The following is a 19,294-nucleotide window of genomic DNA, read 5'->3' on the forward strand; positions in this document are numbered from 1 at the left end:
AGCACTCCTTTAATTGTTAAAAGAGTTAGAAGCAATAAGGCATATGATCACCCTAACTTCATGGCAATGTTGGTTGTATGGGGCTCCCTCTGTGTGGGTCTGTCCATTGGAGAGCCAGACTCCTTGAGCTTTAAGCCCTTGGTATTCAAGAGTAATTGTTGCATTTTTTCTTGCCCTCTTTTTCCCTAGAATCTGTTGTGAAATATTTTTTTTTAAACCGCTAGTTATTTTTTTTTTTTAAAGCCTGGCACCTGAGCTAACAACTGTTGCCAATCTTTAACTTTAAAAAACATTGTCAGGTTTCCCTTACAGATTATGAAGACCTTTTAAGCACTATGAGATAGGCACTAGACAACCACTACTTTGAACCATGATTTTAACTGCCTTACCATTTACACAAGATGTCAAGATGATCTAGTCATTTACTTAGCAGCACAGGGCTACAGCCAGACCTAGTTCTTAAGGGAAGAGAATGAAAAATCCAGTGGTTTTGAGAGAGAGAAGAAGAGAGAGAGAGAGAGAGAGAGAGAGAAGAAGAAGAAGAGGGGCGAGTGGAAGAGAAGGAGGAAGAGGAAGAACAAGAGGAGCAGGAAGAAAAGGAGGCAGAAGAGAGCAGAGGAGGGGAGAGGAGGGGAGAGGAGGGGAGGGGAGAGGAGGGGAGGGCAGGGGAGAGGAGGGGAGGGGAGGGGAGGGGAGAGGAGGGGAGAGGAGGGGAGGGGAGAGGAGAGGAGGGGAGAGGAGGGGAGGGGAGAGGAGAGGAGGGGAGAGGATAGGAGAGATTCATTTCAAGTTCTGCAGCCTGATGGCTTCTGGCATTACCAGACACAAGAAGAGCTCATGTTCAAATTGGTCTATATGAAATGAGAAGAATGAAGACCATGAGTAAACGACACCATTTATTCTAATGAAATCTCATTTATTCATTCCAGACTCAAACTATGTCAAAATAACCAGATCTATACTATTGTATAAACGTAAATTAACTTGATGTTATCCTCTTTGTTTTCTGCAGAGCAATAAGTGATTTTCAGAGAAATGTATATAATTTTCAGATTTTGGGCACCACTCAAAACTGAAGTATGAAGAAAGTGCTGCAGAATGAGGACTAAGAACTAGCGGCTGGAACCTTGTCAGGACAGATCCAGTCACTCTTGAGTGTGGCCACATTCAAGCAGGTCCTGTCAAGTTCCTGAGATTGAAGGAGACAGGGCACAGGTCACGAGGAATCTCGGGAACAGGAACAGCAACAATAATACCACTGCTGAGTGCCTACTATGTGCCAGACACTCTTCTAGGAGCTGCACACGCACTCTCACTAACCCTCTGAGCAATCTGGGATCATAGGTATTATGTTCTTTTGCAGACGAAGAAGTTAGTGTCAGAAACTAAACTGAAGGCCCTTGAGGACAGGTCATTTTAATCTATTTACCCTGCATCCATCAAAAGCACCTGGCACAAGACTTGGTTAATGTTTCTTGAATGAATCTCACTAGCCTTCGTAGATTTTGAGCACAAACTACCCTCACCCCCACCCTCTGCAAGCAGACGAGTGCTCTCTCCCTGGTAAGTCTTTCCCCCTCCCCTTCATGAGGGCTTCTGAGGCGGCTTCAGCTTCTTTGGAGCATGCCTTTCCCTGAACCACTACAGCATTGCAATCCCCACCCTACAGGTTAACACACGCACTCTAATATTTTTGTATACAAAGATTTTGACTTCCCAACTACATTATAAATTCTGCAAGATTTAAAAACTCTGAGTTTTCCACGGTTTTAGAATAAGAACGTAATTCTGATATTAATCTCTGAATGCTCCCACCCCTTGTTTTCAGGAACAAACTTTTCATATATGTTAATGACTGTTAATGACCTGATGCAATTTTCTCTCTATTATGATATGTAAACATCAATATAATACATTACACATCACCTTCTCCCCACCCCACCAATCCCACCCTCCCCTGCCAGCTTAAACCCCTTCAAGGGCTCTCCTCTTCCTCAGGATAAAAAGGGTCCTTCATGCCCACCTTGTAACTCTCTTTCTCTCCACCTCTTACCACTTCTTTCCAGCTTTGGGGCCCACCATTCCTATGCCCACTGTTTCGTATGTCTCACCTTTCTCTTCTCCTTTCCTGTTTTGCCTGCCACTTGCCCTTCAGGTCTCCTGAGTGCTTGACAAAAACATCCTAACCCTGTGCTAACACATCAATTTTTCTTTAAATTATCTTGTTTCCCATGTGGATTTTAAGTGCCTTTAGGATGGAGACTGTTTATTATTCATTCTTCACTTTTTTCAGGGGGGAGAGCACCATGAACAGTGTTTGGCACTTAAGTTCTTTCTTTTCCAACATCTGTGTCAATCTTCCTCTATTTTGTATGTGGGATACCACCACAGCTTGGCTTGATGAGTGCTGTGTAGATCCACCCCTGGGATCTAAACTTGTGAATGCTGGGATGCTAAAACAGAGTGTGTGAACTTAACCACTATGCCACCAGGCCAGACCCTTTATTTATTTTTTATTAAGTTCTTAATAAATATTTCTTCAATATTGAATATGTAAATAATTCTTTGTCCCAAAGTAAAGACTCTTTAATGTGGGTATATCAAGCACTTCAGCAAGTCACTAGAGGACACATTTTAGAGGCAGGAAGACTGTTTTCCTCAAATCATACTGGGAGGTGGTTGTCTATGCCTTGATCCAATCTTAGATGTCTTTCAAAAAATTGCAGTTGAGAGGAAGAGAGAAAACATCTATCGCCCTTTCTCTCCCTGTACTTGTCTTTTCACTCATAGATATGAACCTTCCTCAGGGTATGGTATTTTGGAGTCTACCACACTGGAACTGTTGACTCATCATTCTCAGGAAAACACGGTAAAGGGAAAAGAAAGTGTCTCTGACTGCTGGTGTTAAGCTTACATGTCCACAATCAGCCCACACCCCTATCTCTTCACCCCACCTTCACCTCTACCCAGCACTATCCCTAAGGCAAAACCTCTGTGTCGTTAGACACCAGGCCCCTCAGCTTGAGTGTTACTTAGTGTTGTCCAGTAAGAGACTCTGCACCAGAAGGAATCAGGAGACCCACATTGCAGTTCTAGTTTTGATTGTAGCTATAGGATTAAGGGGGTCATTCGATACTTGGGGTCCCATTTAACACTCCTGCCAGTCGAGAGGGTAGCATTATCTTGCTATAGTGCCTTTGTTTTCCTCCTGATGCCCATTTTATCCCGATTTCATCTACAAAAATAAGGAAAGACAAAAAAGAATACGAGAGAGAAAAGAAATAGTGACAGGGTATTTGATAGAATCATGGTTTGGTTGTGGGTTCATGTTTGATGGTGATTTTGTCTCAGGAACTAAGAAGTGACACCCTTGAAGTGACAAGTGCAGATTCCATTGTATTGACCTGGAAGGCTCAGCCCACTCGACTAGAGAACCCCCAGGGCAGCACATTGCCTGGAGAAAAGTATGTCTGATCCCAGAGGATAGTTTTTGAAAATTGGAGACAACAGGTTTAAAGTAACTTGCTTTCTTCATCCTTTCCACCAATAAACACACAATTCATGTTAGCCTGATCAAAAATTATTATTGCACGGCCGAATAGTTAAATGTCCCCACGCTCCACTTTGGCAGCCTGGATTTTCTGGTTCAGATCCTAGGTGCAGACCTTCTCCACTCATCAGCCATGCTGTGGAGGCATCCCACTTACAAAGTAGAGGAAGAACTGGTGCAGATGTTAGCTCAGGGTGAATCTTCCTCAAGCAAAAAAAAAAAAAAGAAAAAAGAGGATGATTGGCAGCACATGTTAGCTCAGGGCAAATCTTCCCACAAAAAAGAAGCAAACAAAAAACCCTCAGTACTTGAACTTCTAGGTAATTAGACAACAGAAAGAGATCATTTTTCTCTCTCCAGTGGGATATCAATTTTTGATCACTGAAAAAGGCCAGCTGCTTTTCATATTCTAACTTATACAGCATCTACCAATGGGAATGTGTTCTCCAGGTCAAACCATCGGAAGTCTCAAAACACTGCATTTTAAATAAATACTTTTGCTAGAATAATAATCTTCATTGCCTAAAACACTATCGGTTTTATCCTAGAATTATTTACTTTAATTATTTATTTATTTTTTAAAGATTGGCACCTGAGTTAACAATTGCTGCCAATCTTCTTTTTTTTTTTTGCTTTTTCTCCCCAAATCCCCCCAGTACATAGTTGTATATTTTAGTTGTGGGTCCTTCTAGTTGTGGTATGTGGGACGCCACCTCAACATGGCCTGATGAGTGGTGCCATGTCCGTGCCCAGGATCCAAACCGGCAAAACCCTGGGCCGCTGAAGCAGAGTGAGCAAACTTAACCACTCGGCCATGGCCCAGCCCCCTACTTTCATTATTTTTTGAAGTGCAAAAAGTTCCTTGCTGGCAGAAAAATCAGAAAATATAGTTAATTCAAAAGAAGGTAAAGAACATCCATAATGCCATCCATCTAGAGAACACCACTTTAACATGTTTCTGTCTCTACATGAGATCTTTACATTTATTTATATAAATGTGATCACAGTATACATACTATTCTTCAACTTCTTTTTCTTCATCTCAGTGTTTCACTGACATCCTTCTGTGTCATTACATACAGATCTTCCAAAAGTTCTAGATTTGGAGTGAGACAGTTGGATGTTTTGGGGCCACTTAATCTCTCGAAGTCTCAGCCCTATCATCTTTAAAATGAGAATTCTAATCACACCTACCTCAAAGCATTGTTGAAAGGATTGAATGAGATAATGTATTTAGCTCAGAGTAAAGGTTAATACTAATGTTATCCATCTTAACAGCTGTATAGTATTCCGTTATATGGAAACATCATAATCTATTGGACCATTTCCTTATTGATGGATATTCAGTGCCCCCCTTTCTTTGTGCAATTATAAACATACAATACTGCACTGAACATCCCTTTACACACATAATTGACAACATGTACAATTACTTCCTTGGCATAAACTCTTGTGAGTGGAATTGCTGGGGTACTGGGTATGTGCATTTTAAATGAACGCATTGATGGATTTCTCCCTAAGAGATGCTGTAGTCATTTAAATTCCTCCAAAGGATTTGTCTTTTAATTTTTCTTAGTGTTATTTGCTATATGGAAGTCTGTTGTTATTTTGTCATAAAGTTAAAGCTGTCAGAAATTTCCTTTATGGTTTCTTGTCTTTAACCTTAATAAGGTTAAATAAGTATTCTCATATAATTCATATTAGAAATTTTACAGTTGAAAAAGGGTTACATCTAAGTTGTTAATCCATAGGAAATATATTCTTGTGTGTGGTTTGAGGTAGATAAAGATTAATGAAAATTTATGTAATTTTTTTTTAATGGTGATTGGTGTGGTATACATGTATGTATAAGGTAGATACACCTCAGCATGCAATATCTTGTGTATTAATATTCTGATGCTTGCTATTTTTTTTACTCAGTGATATGTTCTGGAAATCTTTTTGAACGGGTGCAGAGAGATCTACCTCCTCCTTTCCTCCGCACGTATCATATTCATGGGAAGATTCTGGCAGTAGTTTGCTTAGCCCGTCCCCTGTTGATGGTCGGTTATAGTTTCCCATTTTTCACTGTTCAGCTAGAGCTACATCCTTGTGCCTGACTTGTTACGCACATGTGCCAACGTTTCTCAGGGAGACATGGAGAAGTGGAATTGTTGGGTCATGGGCTATGCCTGTCTTTCGTTTTAACAGACATTGCAAAATTGGCTTCTCAATTGGCTTACCAATTTTACATTCATCCCAGTAGTGTATGAGAGCAATCCTATCTATTTAAAATCTCACCTTTAGCAATACTAAATTCCCGAGTCTGTTTCCAGACTCTATTCTATCCTACTGCTTTGCCTGTTTTACTAACATCTCACTGTTTTGGTAGGCTTTGGGAAATCCATGAACCAGAACCAGGCCTAAAAGCCATGTAATAGTTTCCAGTTTTTCAAATCATATAAGACAAATTTTTTGTCTGTAATCAGCTCCAAAAATGCTCGAGTGAGCTTTGGTGTAGAGTCGTCTTCCCTTCTTTTTTACAAAGTTGTTAGAGTTTTAAAATAACTATTTGGGGAACCATTTTAAACTGTTTATTTAAAGGCACAGCTATTATAACTTTGACTAATGCAATGAAAATGGGAATTGAGGAGAGAGTGGAATATTTCTCTAATGCCCTTTTGAAATGAATCCTACCCCTTGTGTAAATGGGAAAGAAGATAGGGTCTTAAGAAGGTTTCTCAGTTCTTTATGTGCTCCTATGATAGCTGTCACTTCCCGCTTGGTCCCCTGCTGGAGTCAAAACTGCAGAACACTGGTAGGAAGAAAAGGTCGCTCATTGCTGCTGCAATGTTCCGCCTATTTTCTCCACCTTGAGGTATGGAGAGTGCTTTAGGCTATGAGAGACTACAATTTAAGAGTGAACATCACCAGAACTTGGGACCCAGGAGACACAAATTCCTAGAACACACACTGTTTAAGCTCTGAAGTTACACAATATACTTCGCCACCTGGTAGAAAAAATCCTTTCTCAAATTTCTTTTTTAACATTTTTTGGGCTATGATCACACATTTATTCTTCCAAGTAAACTTTAGAATTAGTCTTTAAGGTTAACAATGGTATTATGGTTTTTATTTTGTTTGTATTACATCTGTACATTTATTTGGAAAGAATTAATGTTTATCATATTGAGTCTTCTCAATCAGAAAAATGGCACGTGTCTCCATTTTTTACAATCTTCTTTTGCGTTCTATAGTAGCATTTTAGAGTTGTCTTTATACTTGTCTTTCCATTTTCCTAATTTTATTCTCTTCTTATTTAAAAAAAGTTTTGATGAAAATATTTATTTACTATAATAAATGTTCCCAAAGTCAAATGGTTTTATACACACACAAACACACTTGGTTGTTGTGCTAAGTACCGCTAGCAGAGGCTGTTAGAACTTTATCTCATTGTCATTGGGAAAAAGCTGTTTCCAGACACTTTCACCATGGGAGAAGCAGAGTTCAAAATTCTCTGTTCCTCACAACCAGAAGGACCTGCAACTAGAATACACAACTATGCACTAGAGGGCTTTGGGGAGAAGAAAAAGAAGAAAAAAAAAAAGAAGATTGGCAACAGATGTTAGCTCAGGTGTCAATCTTTAAAAAAAAAATTCTCTGTTCCATGGGAAAATAGATGTTATTTAATATCTTGGATACCTTTAATATTCATTTATATGAAAAAAATAGTTCCAAGTCACTTAAAAATAGCAGACCTTGCCTTAGTGATTTTTCTTTAATTAGAGGATGTTTGGAAAAATGATTATTAATGTGGATTTAGCCACATTAAAAATATTCCCATGAGATCTGCTTCTCAATATTTCATTGTATCACATATCAGATATTGTAGAAAAGCAATAAATGCCACTTGTGGGTGATGGCATTATGATTTCATTTTCTTCTTTATAATATTCTATGTTTTCTAAAATACTTCAAAAAATAGTTTCAAAATGCCACCATTTCATCTTTCTCCCCAAAGTATTTCTGGATGAGAGGAGTTCCCAGTACCACCAAATTTCAAGATGGTTCCTTGTATTCTTGATGTTGCTGTAGTTTCTCATCATCCTGAGTAAAACTACACCGTCCCTATTTTTCCTGGAGACCCACTGTGGAACCAAGGCTACCCCAGGTTTAGCAAATCCCTATTCCAAGGTTATATAGAGACTGGGTTATAGTTCCGCCCAGAGCCCAAGACCTGGATATCCAGAGCTGGTTGGAACAACCTCAGCGTTTTTCTGAGTAGGGGCTGAATTGCTTCTCTCTCTATTAGGATTGTCTTTAGCTTCATAGGCACTGTCTGACTGGGAGAGGCTGCCCTTGGGCTAACCATGGACTCCCTGAACTCTTGCTCAAACCCTTATGGTGGCTTCAGATACTTTATTTAAATGGGATCAGAATTCACAGCAGCCTAAAAATCACTGCAAAGTGAGGTCACACTAAAGCAAGCTGAAAACCCAAAAGAACAGTCAACAGAGAGGTCATTGTTTGGAACTTCTAGCAACTCTCAAAGGTTCAGTTGGCTCCCATTTGCTGGCTCATGAGCCCTCCCAGGAAGTCTTTCAGAGTTAACATGTCTTTAAAGACGTGGGGAAGTTAAGATAAAATGTACACAAGAGAAGCAGAAACAGAAGGTAAGCAGAATTAGGAATCAATTTTTTTTCAGTCTCCTTCCATGAATTTTGAATTGGGAGCTAGCATTTAGTTAATTTGAAGAATATTTCAGGTATTAGAGATCTGAAGGAGATACAGTTTCTCTTCTTGCTTTATTATGGAGTTCAAGTTCTGTTAAATCTATAAAAATCAATATGAGGTATATGTATTACATGACAGTTCCATCTAAAGTATCTTGTATAGAATATAGGGCAGATACAATGGAGCGGCCAAGCACATGTAATTTACCCCACAAATCTAAAGCACTCCCACATTGATTTTTTTGCAGTTTTCTAGCCCCTAGTCACTGAACAGAGAAAAAATGGCTTACTTTCATAACATGGGGATACTTACGGCTGCAAAACATTCATCTTAGTGCCATCTCATTCAGCACTGTCTTTTTGTTAACTTTCTCAACGGGCTTTTTTAGGTCATTTAAAAAATACTTGTCTTCTCTAAAATGTTATGACAAGAAAATAAAATGGCTTTTAAAATGTTCTGATTTGTTGATTAATTTTGCTCCTAAAATTATATTATCCTAGCGTTGTTTTTAATGTTTTAACTATTTCCAAATGCAATTATCTTGAAATAACTGTGAATAGAAAATTGTATATAACTGAAAAGACAGGCTTTCATAATGTATTAAAGTACCTAATTTAGTAACTAGAATAAAAAGGACACACAGAAACCATTTTTGAGACTGTAATTGTAAGTTAAGTCACTATTAATATGACATGCACATATATTTCCAGTTTAAAATAATTAAAGATTTTCTTTCCCCCAAATGCTTCACTCACAAGAGGAGACAGTTGTGAACTTATGAGTTCATACATACACAGAAATATTCCATGGGATTCACTTACTGTACTTAACAGGAAGGGATCTGTCTGTACTGTTTGGAGCTGTGTAAAAAAGTGATATTTGAGTCCCTACACCCCACCACTTTCATCACTTGACCATTTCCTTGCATTTTAACCAGGGTAGCTGACTGTGAAATATGGTCAGATTAATATGTGAAAATCTGAGTAATAGTGGAGCGATGATACTTAAACATAACCAAGCCTTAGGGATGTTGAATGTCTCTAGCTGGAGCTGCCCTCTCCCACTGTATTTACTCGTAAGTATCATTAATACCAAAGATATATAACCTTTGGTGCCAATATGTCACTTTCTCCCTTCAAGTCTTTAGTAGTTGCATGCTTATCTATTTCAGTCAAATGTATTTCTTATCAAAAAAAGAGTGAGAGACCTGACAATACAGTGTTATCGAATTTTTTCAGCTGAGACCCACATGTCATTCAGCATTCAGACATGCTTGCACTTGATTGATGGATGGGTTTGTGACAAATAAAACTAGGATCAACAGCTTTGCACCTTTTCCCCCATCAGAGACCAGAGTAAAGCATAACTCTATAACAATAGTGGGATTAGGGATGCATTAGCTCTCCATCGACCAAAACCATCCATTCCCATCAATACTTCGCACGTAATAACCTGAAGCTATGATAAGGAAACAAAAGAAGGAGAAAAGGGACAGGAGAAAACAAATCAATAAAAAGAAGGGAATGTCTGAAAGATGCACTGTCCAAATGAAGATTTTTTTTTCTTGCAATGCTGGGCTAATGGCCCTGAATGTGGAAACAATACCTCACCCGGAGTTTTGATGGGGGAAGCAGATTGGCACATGGTTTAAACACAGGTTTGGCATCTGCAGATTGATATTTAGATGAGGTTTGTTTTTTGTAGGCCAACCAGCGCGTTGTAATATTTACTGTTAACCTGTGTCCCTAAAATTGCTCTTAAAGAAAAAGGGTGTTTTCACTTGAATGACTCAGACTGTATGGGGCGGATTCTGGGCGTAATTAGAACACTCCTGTGTAGACGGTTTTAATGTCCAAATGCTTAGCACCGTCATAAATATTCCGTTAAATACTGGTTAGTACGAAGAATCTTAACTGACCAGTTTACTGAGATTCACATGAAGCATATTTTTCTCTCTTATGAGACAGACTAATGCCCCTTTTATGAAAACTAATACCTATCCTAGAAGGTATTAGTCTTCTTACTTTTCTAGGTAGTTTTTCTTTTTTTTTTAAAAATCTTTCCACTTAAAAATTTATCTTCATTCTCAATTCATAGAATATTTTGATGATAATTTCATCATTTTCCCCACAAACAATGGACCGTTAAGCTTATTTATTCAGGTTTTTTGTTCCTTTTCTTTAGCGAGCATTTGATTTTTGTATTACTTGTCATATTTGTCCTAATTCACAATTTATTCTAATTGGCCATTGAATGGGCCAGTGTGGGTTTCTCCTGGTGAGGATGAACATTAGTGATATTTGTTCTCCTCTGCAGAAGAGGTGTGAAGGAAGGAAAAGCCCAAGTTCTAATTGTGGAGCCACTGATCTTGGGAAAGGCACTTCATCATTTTGCTTCAGTTTTCACACTTCGAATAAGAAGAGAAATATATTGTCTAATTCATGACCATCATCGTCACCACCATTATTAAGATTATCATTATCCTGCATTGACATGTTGTAGTGCTGCATTTCTTGGTTAAAGTTTGCAAAGTATTGAGAAGAAAATCCCATTTCGTTCCCTCCTTTTTTTTCTAGTTCTGTGGGAAGGTGAAAGGCCCTTCTCTTTATTTTAGTGAAAGTTAGAAGGAAAAGAGAGAAACTGCCTCATATCCAAACAAATGTGTACAAGATTCTGAGGAGAGGACAGTTGCTTCTAAACTATAGACCAAGGAATCCAAGAGATTAAAAGTATTTCCAGATTAAAAGAAAATTTAGGAATGCTTTACTGTTTTATTTGTAGAATAAATTCTAGTTTTATTCCTGGAGCTCAAATCTCATTTCAAGCAATGCAAAGTCTATTACATGCAGTTATGAAATCCACAGGATGCGTCAAGGCAGATTTTGGCTTGTATTATTGAAGGTCACCAGTGTAGTAGTCAGAATGTGGTGGTGTTTCCATAATTATAAAGAGAACAACTGCATTTTAATTATGACTTTTAGAAGTTTTCTTTGGGCCTAAATGGTTAAAATTATTAAAGCCACATACACCTGACATTTCAGGTCATATAGTACTTTATATATATATAAATACGTCATTATAGCTGATATTTTCTCTGAACAATCTCTGGCTGAACTGACAACCTTTTAGGTAACAAACCTGATTAAAGGCATCTGGTCCACTTTTCTGGCCCCTAAATTTGACCTATTTTATAATTGGTACAGTCCAGTGGGTATTTTCTTTCAGATCCTAAATACAAGGCCAATTTTGGGGCACTCCAAGTAAGCGATTTCGTGGGGCACCTCTGCTGAAGATGAATGAGCCCCCAACATCTATTACCGATACCTGTGAGAGGGTTCATTTCATCCTCAATAAGACCACTCACTACTTGTACACCTGTTCTCTCAAAATTTAAACTAGATGCTGGCCTCTGACTCTGTCTACCTTCACAACCAAGTGGAGGAAGAGTTCCAGGGTTTTCCAGAGGCCTAGCCTTTTACTATAGAAGGACGTTAATAAGCCCAGTCTATGTTTTAATATAAGTGGGAGCATGATCTCTGCTACTGTCACAAAATATATATATAGTATGAGCCTGATTGATACCTTTTCTTAACTGCATAGTCAACTTTCAAGCTTTCTGTGGAAGCTTTATTCAGCCCTTTGACTTCTATGATCCTGTACAGAACTCTCTAATTTGGTTCCATAAGTGAAGACGCAAGATTCACATATATATGCATGTATATGGACTCGAGCAGAACAAAGCAATTCCCCCTGCATGGCATGTATAGATGGCACTCTCTGGATGATGTTCGAATATATGTTACTATATTATCTCTTTCCTTTATATGCATCCTCCAGGACAGAGTAAATCCCTAGAGATAATGTTTCTGTCTTGTCCAGGACTCGTTGTACACAGCCTACTACAGTGTCTGTAGGCACTCCAGAAATATTAGTTATATGGAAAGGAATACACATATATATTCATGGGGATAAATACACATATATTTCTAAAGGGATTAAAAATCATTAATAATTATTAATGTTTTGGACACATTCATACTAAAAATCAAAGCACACAGCATAATGTTAAACAGAAAAGTCTATTTCTCCGTCATTCTAGAATTTAGTAATGGCCCAAAGACAAGGAGTATGAAGATCACTTAGAGTCGCCGTTATATCAATTTGCTTAGCTGAAGCTTTGTATACTAACTCAGATTATATCTGAACGTAAACATGAGACATATTAAAGCTAAATGTAAAACATTGTGACTAGAATACAATATCTGAAGTAGGTATTCCCACAACTTGCACAGTTTTTCTTCTCTTTTTTGCCAAGTGCCAAATCTTTTCCTGTTTTCTTTCATATTCACAAAGGATCAGAGACACTCTAAGGCTGGCATCTGCAAACTACTGCCTGCAGGCCTGCCACCTGGTTTCCCAGGTAAAGCTTTACTGTGACACAGCCACGTCCACCGGTTTACGCATTTTCTATGACTGCTTTTGCACTACAAGGGCTGAACTGAGTAGTTGGAGAAACAGATATGTTTCTATTGGACTATTGGTTGGACTATGTCTTCCCCTTCCCCGCAAATCCATATGTTGAAGTTCTAACCCCTAGTACCTCAGGAGGTAAACTTATTTGGAGAAACAGGATCATTGTAAATGTAATCAGTTTGGACTAATTTGGACACAGACATGCACCCAGGGAGAATGCCACATGGACATGAAAGCAGAGATGGGATGAATCAGCCAAGGAATGCCAGATTGCCAGCAAACCACTAGAAGCTAGAAGAAAGGCATGGAAGAGAGTCTTGTAGCTCTCAGAAGGAATTGACCCACCTTGATCTCAGAATTCTAGACTCCAGAATTGGGAGACAACAAATTTCCATTGTTTAAGCCATGCAGATTTTGGCACAACTGCCCTAGCAAACTAACACATGGTATGACCCACAAAGCCTATTGTATTTACTAATGGCTACTTAAAGAAAAGGTTTGCCAGCTCCTCTGTAAGTCTCTGGTTTAATCTTGGTGGAATCAGAAGTAAGAATCAGTCATAAGTGACTTGATGGTGGGGTAAGGATCACTCTTCCTGAGGTCTTTTGGCTAGCTTCAGAAAAGAGTAGAAATGATGCTTGCTGAGTTTATTTGTGGATATGTTTTTAAAACACACACACACACACACACTCATGAGTTCAAGTCTCTGTATCCTGCTTTCCTATGAGGAAGTATCTATAGAAGATAGCGAAGAAATTGACTAAATGATTATAAATCAAGTTACCCTGAATCCGTGAAATCACAAGGTCAAAATGGTAATTTGACTGGATTTACACTTTTCAAATCGGAATGCTGTTCAACTTAGTTGTTTGCTAAGGCCCAACCTTGGCCTTAGCAAAACACTGCCTGGTAGTTTGAAGGTCCCTAACAATCAAAAATTTTTTTATGAGAAATGTCAATGATTCGTGTGTCAGTGGAACACAAACATGTGGTTTACATTTCCCTTGAAACGTGCATGAGGTTAGAATTAAAGGACTGGCTGCTTGGCAAAGGTCATCATTTGACAAGAGGATGCTTGGTTTTGCTGTTCCCATCCCTATTTGGAAAGCAGATGGAGGCATTTTGCCTACCTCAAAAAAACATCTCAGCCCTCTAGTTTGTAATTAATGAGCAGAAAGGAGAAGCCAGTTTTGGATTCTAAGGGGGAAAAAAGCATCACATGCTTAAGAATTAAAAATATTTTATGTAATTCAAGATTGAATATCTATGCATTTTTCCTCTGAAGCAATACTTATTTTCAAACATTTTCTTCACCTGTGATCCATGACCAAAATGACAAAAGAGACAGGGTAAAGGAAAGATCCCTGGAGACTTTCCTCATCCTAGAGAAAGAGCCTCTGTGGCATTTAGGAACTAGGTGTTCTCTCGACTCTTGTTCCTCAAAGTGTGGTCTGTCGGCCAGCAGCATCAGCCTTACTGGGAGGCCTGTTAGAAACGCAGAATCGCAAGCTGCTCCGTGGACCTCACGGATAAGAACCTGCATTTTAACGAGATCTCCAGGTGATTCATAAGCACATTAAAATTTAAGCACTGGTCTTCGTTTCTCAACTGCTGAGACATGGACAAGAGACACAAATGGTAGCCACTCTATGCAGGCTCTTCTCTACCCACTGCATGGTGACAGTGGCTGGAGCTTGGCTTTTCTCTCCCCCCGGCCACTCTCATTTCTTTTTTTTAAAGATTTTATTTTTTTCCTTTTTCTCTCCAAAGCCCCCTGGTACGTAGCTGCATATTCTTCATCGTGGGTCCTTCTAGTCGTGGCACGTGGGACACCGCCTCAGCGTGGCTCAATGAGCAGCGCCATGTCCGCGCCCAGGATTCGAACCAACGAAACACTGGGCCACCTGCAGCAGAGCGCGTGAACTTAACCACTCGGTCACGGGCCCAGCCCCTTACTTTCTTTCATTTTTGAAGTCCTTGCTAGAGAAGTGAGTTCTTACCATGTGTCAGTCACTTTTCTAAGGGCTTACATATATTAAATGATTTAAGCCTTGAAATAAACTTATAAGTAGCACTGTTCACCTCTGCATTTGACAGATGAGGAAACTGAGGCACACAGGAGTAACTTGCTCAAAGTTAAACAGCTTGTACACGATGAAGACTAGGTTCAAACAAAGGTGCTCTCGCTCCACAGGTCATATTCTTAACCACTAACCACCACACTGTATTGCCTCTCAGTATGACGTGGATTATGAAAACCCTGTTCTAAGTCAAATGAAAAGTAAGGAAGACACCATTTCCCAGAAATGACAGAGGAGTCCCAAAATATATGTAAAGTAAGAGAGGAATGTTGGGTGGTGAACTATTTCTTATACTTGTCCAAATCAGTACGTAGAAACCCTAACATGTGTTAGAAATAGAGGCAGAGATGCTGCTCACAATTCCAAGTAAATTTATTTTGACAGACTGGAAAAACCTTGTCTTAGATTCATTTCAGTTCTGCTGCTGCAGACGTAGTTCTGTTTTAATACTGTTCGTGTAAAATGCCAAGCCCCAAATCCCTTGATTTTTCTGGATATATTTGGATACCCGGAGGGCACTTTATGGCATGGTCCTCAGGGTTCATTTCATGAGACTGTTCTATGGGACTTGTTACCACTATATTCCAGGCCTGCATGTCTACGGAGGACTCAAAACTTCTTCTGCACCATTTTTTGGTGCACAGGCTGTCCGATTGTGAACTCAAGGAGCTGTGGCCTTGGTTTGATCATGTCTCTCTATCCAAATCCTTGCCCTACTCAGTAAAATCATTCCACCCTCCATGTGCCCCCAAAAGGAAGTGATCTCTTATACATATTAATGGAAGCCCATCCACGTACTCATTGCCTCTCTCAGTGAAATTAATTTCAAACATTAGCAAGCAGATAGGGGTATATTTCAATGTGTTTGAGAGGGTCCGCTGAAATACATTGTACCGTAGGCTGACTTTGAGTTAAGCTGTTTTGGTCATGTGCAAAGTGGGGCTAGGGAATAATGCTTGAGCAGGTAAATGGTTCTACTTCCTGCTTCCCTGAGAAGGATAAACTTCCTGTGTATTCTCTGTGATCCACTGGTCCTCAGCACAATTCAGCATCAGTGGGAGATGTAAAGTGGTGGCGTAGTACAAAGAACACTACACTAGGACTTTGAAGACCCAACCCCAACTATGTCACTTATTAGCTACGTAAGCTTGGGTGAGTTATTTTAACTATGCTGGAAACTGGGTCAGTGATTCTTACCTAAGGATCCTTGAGAGAATTCAATGAGGTCACTTGTGTGGAAGCCCCAACATGAGGCCTGCTACCTTGTAAGTCTGCAGCATGCGTTCATTTTTCTGCTTTCTTGCAGCTGCTATCTTGGGACTTGGGCTCCACTTGAAGCACAAGTTCACACAACTGGTGAGTTCTCCCTTCTGTCTTCCACCTTCTTAATTCCTGCCCTCAAAATCCTCCTTCCCAGGACTCCTGGAGGACCTAGAGCCCCTTCTCATTGTCCTGTCCCGGCTTTGGTTTCCCCTTACCTCAGCCCCTGTAGTAAGATGCTTATACTGAAGTCAGTCCCATGGCCAGGAGTCTCGGCTGCTTTGAGTCTTGCACCCCTGACAGGCTGGGCCAGAGCTAAAACACCAGCAGAGAGCTAGACTGGCTGGGACCAGAGAACTCAGGTGCTAATGACTTGGGTCCCATGTATGTGTGTGTTTTAGGGAGAAACTATTAATTATTAGTAATAAAATGTAACAATTTTATGAAGTACTTACCATATGCTAAGTGCTTGACATTCCCTTCCTCATTTATGGTCACAGCAGCTCTGTAAGGTAGGTATTACTATTGCCACTTTGCAAATGAGAAAACTGGGGCTCTGAGAAGTTAGGTAACTTGCTCAAAGTTATGCAGCTAGTAAGGAGCTGTGGCAGAGAAAATGCTAGGTATTTACCACACTATTTTCTCTTCCTGGGCAAGTAGGAAGATGGTATTTCCCAGCCTCTCTTGTCATTTGGTTAGGCTCGTGTGATTTAGCTAATGGAATTGGATGGAAGTGATATAAGTCCTTTCCAATCCTGGCTTCAAAGGAGTCCCTCCAGGGTTTGTTTTCCCTACCAGGATGGCCTTGGAAGGCATATATTAAATGGCAGAGCGACAGGATAAAAGAGGACCACCAGACCTTATTAGACTTATGACATGAGCAAGAACAAACTTACTGGAGATTTGGGGATTTGGGGGTTAGTTGAGTGACAGACTGCAGTTTTGAGCCACGTTGTTGGAACACCAACGTCAATATCTCTTGATATTGACACTGATGATAGACATTAGAGAGTGAACAAAATATGAACAAAGAAAGAAAAGAAAAGCTAAAAATGTGCTTTGGTCATGGAAAAATAATACTGAGTACAATTATTCAAGTGAATTACCACATAATTACCACTCAGAAAATAATGAGTAACTATTGGTAAGCTTTATATCGTTTCAGAGTTGATTCTCTATATTTAAAAGATGCGATCAATAAGTTAAAAGCCACACCCAATCTCAATGGTTAGAGATACATGCTCGATGGCCATAGCTGTCCTAGGCACACAGTCACGTTCAAACTTAAAAGAAAATTAGAATAATATAGGTTACAATAAGTGAGCAAATGTTAGAAGAAGGCCATTATAAAATTCCTAGTCATAATGACCCTTTATTGGGAGTGTAGGCTGACCTATATTATACTGAATTTTAAGCCATATACTGAATTATATATGGACACTCCAGAGGCTGTTGGAAGTAACCTCAGGCTTATCCAATATTTTGTTTTCAGTCACACATTTACTGCTAAATAGACTAGTTTTATCAGCCAGGTCACATGATCACAAATACCTGAAGGACACAGTTTGCAGTTTGTATGTTTTATACGGTACAAGCCTCTAATAGTCAGAATTATAACAGTCACCTGCTTGAAAAGTAAATCGATTGGAAGAGTCTCTTTCAGTATCACAAAACTCAGACCTTTTTTTAGGGACTTAAACACAAGAAGTGTATATTTGCAATAATAACAGCAAACTTACAAAGCACTATGGACGTTGTTCACTTGATTTTCACAGCAACCCTAGGAGGAAATGGAGCCCACAGAAAGGTTAAGTGACTTGTCCAAGGTTACACAGCTTGTAAGGGGAAGAGCCAAGACTCGAACCTGGCCGGTTTAGCTCCAGAACCTAGGCTCTTTAACCACTCTGTGCCTGCTGCTACTTCTCAACACCACTTCTATAGAGCTTCCTATGGGCCAGGCACGGTCGAAGCGTGTTCATTACTTTCTCCTCTTTTTGTCTGCAGACAACTCAATCTGACAAATCACTGTGGACTTTCACAAATCTTTGTTTTGGCCATGTTTCAGATTTAAACCCTTAGGGTCAATGTCTTGTTGCCACAGAAATTAGAAGGAATTTGACAAACAATCCAGTAGCTAGACTGTTCCAACACAAAGATTTTGCAAAGAAATTAACTTCTAGTTTTGGCAAACATAAATTATGACTAAAAAGACAGAAAAATATCTGAGTTCACAAAAATCATACTGTACATTAATGGGTATTATTTACTGAGAGTCTTCTGTGGGTCAGGTTCTAGGACACAAGGTTTCACTTCATTTATCATTATTTTATCTATATCTGAAAACAAATCTATGAAATACATATTACTTATTTAATTGAATATCAAATGCCATAGACTATAAATCATACAACTAATTAGTGTACTAGTAAGAAAGAAAAAAATGTTGCTAACTAGAGACACACCATAAGAGTTGTAAGATACATTCTGATAGCAGAGATGTTAAACTGTGTAGGAATGTGCATCTTAACTCTGATGAAATATGGTATAATCCCCATATTACAGATGAGGAAATCAACTTCATGAGGCAAAGTTGCCAAGGATCACATGGTGAGCAAGTGGTTGACCCAGGGTGGACATTCAGGCTAGTCTGACTTGAAACTCATACTCTTAAACATTTGATAGAGTGTATCTCAATCTGTGTTTATGCTGCATGAAATAAAATTAAATGTCTCTTTGTTGTTGTTGTTCAATTGATCATCAATATGCTGTAGACTGGTAACTTAAATCTCAAGGTGACTTTTTGAGATTTGATCACCCACCCAAAGACGCTTTACACTGGCCAATGAGGCCAAGAAAAAGAAACCAATCTCTACTTCATTTGCATCTATGTAGACAACTTCAACATGATAGCTTTCAAGCGACTATTTCTGTCTCTTTGTCCTGGAATCATCCCTTATTCTAGCTTATAATGAAAAAGAACATTTTTTTCCGAGAAAATGAAATCTTTGTTTCTGAAGACATTGCTTGGCCTGCTGTTCAGTTCACAAACAAAATACAATTTCTCTACTTTTAACAACTCAAGATGTTTCGTAACTATGTCATGGTTTGAGATTTGAGAACGAGCAAACAAGACCACATGAAGCTTAGAGAAGCACAGAGCGATTTCATAAAAATATTTTTAGCAATAAAGACCCACAAGACAGAAAAACAGAAAATG

General features: G+C 39.2%; 2 long non-coding RNA genes across 2 annotated transcripts in view; one reads left to right on the plus strand and one right to left on the minus strand.

Moving 5' to 3' along the window:
* Positions 1-883: 883 nt before the first annotated feature.
* The window catches only part of LOC106829323 (uncharacterized), a 561,255-nt gene continuing 542,844 nt past the window's right edge, over positions 884-19,294 (minus strand). Inside the window, exon 10 of the long non-coding RNA XR_011503271.1 lies at positions 884-1,189. This is a non-coding gene — a long non-coding RNA (uncharacterized lncRNA). The remainder of the gene's footprint in view (positions 1,190-19,294) is intronic.
* Positions 8,110-19,294, plus strand: part of LOC139045255 (uncharacterized) — a 34,649-nt gene continuing 23,464 nt past the window's right edge. Inside the window, exons 1-2 of the long non-coding RNA XR_011503273.1 lie at positions 8,110-8,202; positions 16,124-16,173. This is a non-coding gene — a long non-coding RNA (uncharacterized lncRNA). The remainder of the gene's footprint in view (positions 8,203-16,123; positions 16,174-19,294) is intronic.

The sequence above is a fragment of the Equus asinus genome, chromosome 5, assembly GCF_041296235.1.
Source record: "Equus asinus isolate D_3611 breed Donkey chromosome 5, EquAss-T2T_v2, whole genome shotgun sequence".
NCBI lineage: Eukaryota > Metazoa > Chordata > Mammalia > Perissodactyla > Equidae > Equus > Equus asinus.